The following is a 7,070-nucleotide window of genomic DNA, read 5'->3' as shown; positions in this document are numbered from 1 at the left end:
TGTATCCTCTAACACCCAGCAGTGCAGCCACTGCACCTACGTGGCTGGGTGGCTAGAAAACAGGAACTCATTCAGCGGGCACAGCCCACGTCCTGTGTGCTACACTGTAGGCAATGACTCTAGCAGTCCCATGCCTGAAATGCAACTACTCTGGAGAAGTAGCAAAGAGACACTCTTTAGCCCTTGACTTCATGTGTTGTGCACATTTAGAACTGTTTTGAACAGTACACATTTATTTACAAGGCATGACTGCATTTATCATGGGGAGCTGTCACTGGTCCCTAACACCTCTTAATTCCGTCCTTCATCCCCTCCCACTCCTTTCCCTCCTGCTCTTTTCCAGATCTCGGTCCCTTTTCCACTTGCAAAAGCCCTGTTTCCGATTTCCACTTCAATTGTTCCTTCCCTCTCCTCCTTTATCTCTTGTTCCTCTTTCCATTTGTGAAAGGTCTTACTTTTGAACATAGGGAAAGACGAGATGTTTCCAAGAAGACTTAATGTGTGGAAGGAAGCGTTGAATAAATGGCGCACCATTCTTTAAGGTTCTACTTTGAATGCGTCTTCCAAACAGGCCCAGAACCTGCCCTTCCCTGGCTGTGCACCCAGAGGGCAGACACACCACACACACCACACACACCACACACACACACACGGGTCCAGGAGCTTTCACAATGCCACTTCCTAAGTGGGTTGGGAATGGTCTTTCCTATGAACTTTAGGGCCAAGTATAGTCAATGTGCTAGTTTCCTAACTCTGCTTTTGTCGTTCACTGCCAAGTGCTTTAATGAAAAACAGCCTCTTTGACATCTAGAAAGACTAGACGTGGTAAATTGGGACTCCTTTGGCCTTTAATACGACTTCAGCAAGGACAAAAGGCACGACGGTCAATCTCACTTCAGTCAAAGCCTATTTATTTCAAGCTCTTTCACTTTCTTTTTCTCCTCTCTTTCAGAAGTAGAACAAATATAATAATGTGTAATGCACAGAAAAATGCTGCAGTCATTCTGCTTCCAAAGACTATGTTTCATTATTAATTGTAACAGAACACATTTCTACATGATGTGTCATGTACTCTGACATACACTCTGCACTCTAACATACATGGTATGATGACAAATTACAGTGAATGTTTCAATGAAATAATGGCACACAGGCATTAATCCCCTTCAAAATACTTCCCCTTAATTTTCAATTTGAAGACTTATCATTCCTGCGACTTTCTGAGGCAGTTTGGAAGTTTCCTCTCCTGAGTGTTTTTCATGGCTGCCTCATTGTCCTGAACTGACTTGAAACGTGGCTTCTTAACACATGTCTTTATCTTGTTCTGTCAATTGTTTAAATTTGGGTCACTCATTTCAGAGAAGCCATGTGATATTTGGCATTCTGCGTGTGGCATTTCACTTGGCATTATAGTCTCAAGATCCATCCACCTCCCCATCAATGTTAAAAACAAGGAGGTTGGAAGCCGGGAGTGGTGGCACAAGCCTGTCATCCCAGCACTCAGGAAGCTGAGGCAGGAGGATCGCTGTGAGTTCGAGACCAGCCTGGGCTACATAGTGAGTTCCAGGTCAGTCTCAACTACATAGTGACACCCTGTCTTAAAAACAAACAAAAAAACAAGGAGGTCAGCTTTGTGGAGATGGGCAAAGGAAGGGCGGAAAGGGCACCGACATGTGTCTTCCGCATGAGCCCACCTCTCTTCCAGCTTCTGCTCCCCGGTACCTCATGTGCGTTGGCACACCGAGAGGAGATGGTACAGATTCACTTCAGAGTCCATTTCAGAGTGGCCTCCCCACACAGATTTTTAACACCAAGCTGACAGAAGGAGGAAACATTTGTTTATAAAGATAGTGAGATTTTGGAAATACATGTTTAATAAATACTTTAACGTTTTGATTTGCCCTTTTCATATGTCTATTGGACCTCATTTTCTTATACATAATTTTAATTCATCTGTGTTAGGAAATACATGGTTATTACAATTAGACCTCTCTTTGAATCTTGATAATACATACTAATAAAGTAAATTTTCTTAAACTAATTTAGCTTCACATTCTGAACCACCTCATTTATAAAATAGAGATAATTAAATTTACTTTATTATATTAATACATATTAGCGATGTAATCAAAATTTTATCACAACCTAATATAGACTATATTTTGTGACTATAATTGAGAGGGCTTGAATATTCAGACAAATTAATTTCTACATTAATATGAGACTATAGCAACTGGAGGTCCTGGTTTTTAGTCTGAATACAGCTTTTGACAAAATGTAGGTTTCTATAATTATACAAGGTGGCGATGTTGCAAGTAACAAAACTGGATTATAATTATAAAGTAATGAAACAACTGGATTATAAATAATATGACCAATGAGTGTACATTCATGTGTATTTAGTATTTAAATTAAATTCCCCATCAAACTTTATTGCCACATATGCACACTGACGCTAGCATAAGCTTTACAAAACATGAGCAATAATGAGATTTTTCAAAAGAGAATCACACTTATGTCTTTTATCTTCCAAGGGCAGTGGGTAAAGAAACTGGCCTTTTCCTTGAGTTTAAATAATGGATTTACTGAAAATTGTGTTTATCTGACTAGAAGAATTGAAGAATTTGTGTTGTATCCTGAGGACAACAAAGGATGTAAAACATCACCTCTAGAAAAAGTATAATTCACACTGGATGAATTTGCATAGAGGAATAACCAGGGATTGTATTTGGGGTCACTTTAGAAACAAACTTGTATTACCTAGTAATCTGATCAAGTCGATTAACAAGTCATGTTTATTTATTTCACTTTCTTGTGTAAAATACAGCATTATACTTGATTTGATTACAAGAGTGGTGTTGAAAATTTGGAAAGTGCTCACATTTTCAAGAGTCTAAATTACAGATCAGGGCTTATAACTGTAGTATAGGATAATGCTCAGATCGATTTAGTGCTGACAGGAAAATTAGGAAGTGTTTAGAATTTGAGATCTCCTAAATCACATTTCACAACAAAATTTCAGATAAATGAGGCTGCTCATGCAGTGTTTATGAACCACGTCTCAACCAGAATGACCTGAACTGTTACTCTAACTCTAGAATTATTTAGGGTTTGTCACCTATCGACACTGACTTTTGATGTGTACCGCAGCCTGCTGCTTAGGTGATACTGAAGTAAAGAGACCTCACTGAGCCTTGAGACTCATTTTCCTTTACCCTTAATACTATATTGTCTTGCCAAGATGTGGTCATTTCTTTTACAGTAAGGATCCAATATTTCCTGCTAAAATTTGTTGACTATAACCTGCAATATTTTATTCCCTTTGACTCTTAGATTCTGTTTTCTATGTACATTTCTCTGTGAGCATCTGCAGCACTGGTGAATTTTGTCTTTGTGCAGAATGAGACTAAAGCTTTGATCACTGGAATAAGGAAATGTTCACAATCAGTGCAGTTCAACTTCTGTTCCATTGCTACTCCTTCGCATGAATTTCCAGGGAAAGCTGGTGGATAAAGGCTGTGAGGAAGAAAAATAAATGTGCTTTTTATTCCTTTTTCTCTTGAGGACTCTGTGGGACACCACTGAAAGGATGAAAGCTTTTCTCTAGCACAGTCTTTTGTACCTCTGGTCTGAATTGTGAGAGGGATTTCCAGTTTGGTTTTACTTGCACAGGAGCTTCTCCAGTCTCTTTGCCGAGGGAAAGTGAAATCACCATGAGGGCAGCAGTAGCTTCACTCCGATGGAGGTCGATATTCTGCACACAGCTTTGCATTCCTTGGGTTATTTTTTTCCAAAATGACATGAAAAATTAAAATAAAAGGTAATTTGGAAAGAAGGGATACTATCAAATGAAATCTCAGTGCAACTCCTTAATTAGTACCTAAAGAGCAGTATAGTTGAGAAACATAAACCTGAAACACTTTTACAATGTGAAATTAAATTGGGAATTCATTTTTTCAGTGCATATAATATACATTTCCATTTATAGATCAATTCATATTCAATACAGAAAAACATATAAGAAATGCAAAAAGGTGCTGTTAAGCAAAGATGTATATTTTGCCCAAAATTACAATTTGTTGTTTTAATTATGCAATCAATTGCTATTTTGCATTAATCCATTTAATCAAATTTTAAATCTATTTAGGTCATAGCAAATAACATAATCTCAAAACAAAAAAAAATTACAAATAGTGTATTTGTCCAATTTGTAACTATAATTAGAAAATCACTATTTAAAAAATCATAAGAATATTTTCAAAACCCTCATTATACACATCATCAGATCCACTGACTTGGAGTTCTTTACCTTGTAATTCAAATCCATAATTAAAAGGTTTGCATTTCTGGGTAAATTTTCATGGTAGCAAAATATATATATTTATTTCATCTTTAAAAATTTTGAAACTTAGCAAATGCTAATTTTAATTGCTTCCTGTTTTTCTGGGAACTTGATTTTTCTAATGCAGAGCTACCATGACACTTCGCGTTAAATCCTCAAGGCGCACCCACGAGTCAGAATAAAAGTGTATGGAGAGCTGGGCACAAGGCTTAAAAACCAGTGCTGAGCCCAAGTTTGAAGCAGTTAAAAACCGAGAAACTACTGTGAAAGCCGTTTCCCTCTCCACGGAACTGGTCATCAACCTGGGAACTGGAGCGGAAGACAGAATCACATCCTCTTTGGGTTCGCAGTTCAAGTACATTTGCGTTTTTCAGTTTTGCAGCTCTATTAATCTGACAGCTAATGCATTTAGACAGTCAATCCAGAGTGCTTCGGAGCATCATAACTTCCAAACTGTGCTGTGAGTTAGCTGAAACATGAAGCTGGAAGATTTTCAATATTAAAAGTTGGTTATGAGTCTAACGCATTCAAGGTTAACCTAGAGAAGGCAGGAGCAGCCCATGCTTGTCTTGTCATCCTCACAATAGGTAAACTCTTCCACTGTCGCCCACCCTCCCATTCTGTTTGTTTGTTTGTTTGTTGAGACAGGGTCTCATTACATAGTTGTGACTGACCTGGAACTCACTATGTAGCCCAGGCTGATCTCAAACTCACAGTGATTCTTCTGCCTCAGCCTCCTGAGTGCTGGGATTACAAGCGTGCACCACCATGCCCGGCTCTCACACTTTCTTTTAATCCAACTTCCATTGAAAATATTTAATGAAATTTATTCTGAGTGGTCCTGTGTACTCATTACTGTATAAGGAAGCTTCATAATAAACCCAAAATAAGACACTGTGTGCATGCAAAATATAAAAATATTTTTCTTTCTTAACCAGATGTAGGATGCAGGTTAAGGCTAGTAACCCAATAATGTAGGTGTTCACATTTAATAGAGGCATGGGAAACATGAGGGGAGTTGCTCCAAGGTGGAAGCATGACATCTCTTTAACATTGCTAAAACAGTAATATGTATGTAAGAGTCGACATCATACAATTTAAAACAAATGCACCCTTTATATTCTTTTGTCCTTCTAACTTGCTCAAAATCAGGGAGAAGGAGGATTTGCAGCAGCCAGCTCAATCTAGCTTCCCAGTTTGTCGGGACTCAAACAACCAGTGAGTGGACAAATTAACTGAACAGACACCTCTCCAAAGAGGTGAAAACGGTTAATAGGTAGAGGAAAAATGCTTAATATCTTTAGCCACCAAGGAAGTGCTAGCAAAATACCCTGAGATTCCATCTCGCCTCAGTTGGGGTAAATGTTATTGAGAAAATAAAAATAACAACTACCAGTGAGGATTTGGAAAAAGGAACCTTGGACACTCTTAATGGGAGTGCACGAGTAAATGGATGAACATCTCCAGAACCTGAAACTGAGCTCCCAGATGATTCATCCGCACCCATGGCTGTGCATTTACCTGAAGGAATGGCATACCAAAGGGACACCTCCACGCCTTTGCTTACTGTATGCCATGCACAGTAGCCAAGCTATCAGTTAGCCTAGAAGCCCACTAGTGCATGAACGGAGGAAAACATGTAGTGCATGCACTCACCGAACACAATGGAGTAAGAGCCACAAAGAACAAAATAATCATGTGATCTGCAAGAAGATGGACAGAAGTAGAGGTCATCATATACAGTGAAATAAGACAGTTTAAAACACACAAATATTCCATACCTTCTGTCATACGCACAATCTGGAAACTAAGATGACGTGAACTTAGAGACAAGATTAGTAGGGAAGGAAAAGGGGACCAGGTGAGAGTGGTGGCTTTGGAGAAAAAGGGATAATAAGACAGTGGGTACGATCAGCACACATATGCATATATGGAAATGTCACAATGAAACCCATCAGTCTGTACAATTAATATGCACTAATGATTACAAGAACCTAGGAAAATAGAGTAATTAAATAATCTGGATTATTTTGTAAAAATACATTTCACAGTAATTAATACAGTTCTCAACACTCTAATAAGTTATCATGCTTTCCTTACTGCCACAGAAGAATACATCTTTTTCCTGCAGTTTTTACTCACAAGTGTGCCTTGGATGAATTTGGCAACGTCTTATATGTTCATATAAATAACACTGAATATTTTCGCCTGGAAATGTGACATGATATTCTAATATCTTTAGAGTTATTTAATTTCAAAAAAGCTTTTAAAGATTAATAATAAGGAGGACACATGGTTAAGTAGGAAAAATTTAAATGATTTCCTTGGGTCTCTTACTTCCATCCTCCCCACCAAGTGTTACTGTAGACCCAAATCCTTCTAGGTCCATGTTTACAGGTGAGGAAGATGATATATTATGACATCTATTATGTTTCTTTTACAAGTAGTGAATATTGCTTTGTCTTTTTCCTCCCTTTCAAATCTCTTCGGAATGTATAAATATACCTTCCAGCTAGTTGTATAATATTAAATTGCATGTAAATTAAATTCAAAATAAGATTGCCTAGAGGAATACCTGCATTCATTTGACTATGTAACCTGATGAATATTTTGCCATAGCATTTCCTCCAAGCGACAAGTGACTGTAAAAGTAATGACCCACAAGAAAATAAGTAACATTTGAATAAGTCACTGCGTATTTAAAGTGAAACAAAGACACAGCTACTGA

The sequence above is a fragment of the Fukomys damarensis genome, unplaced genomic scaffold (assembly GCF_012274545.1).
Source record: "Fukomys damarensis isolate Sample0158 unplaced genomic scaffold, DMR_v1.0_HiC HiC_scaffold_38, whole genome shotgun sequence".
In the NCBI taxonomy this organism is placed as follows: domain Eukaryota; kingdom Metazoa; phylum Chordata; class Mammalia; order Rodentia; family Bathyergidae; genus Fukomys; species Fukomys damarensis.
Note: the sequence above shows the minus strand (reverse complement) of the source record.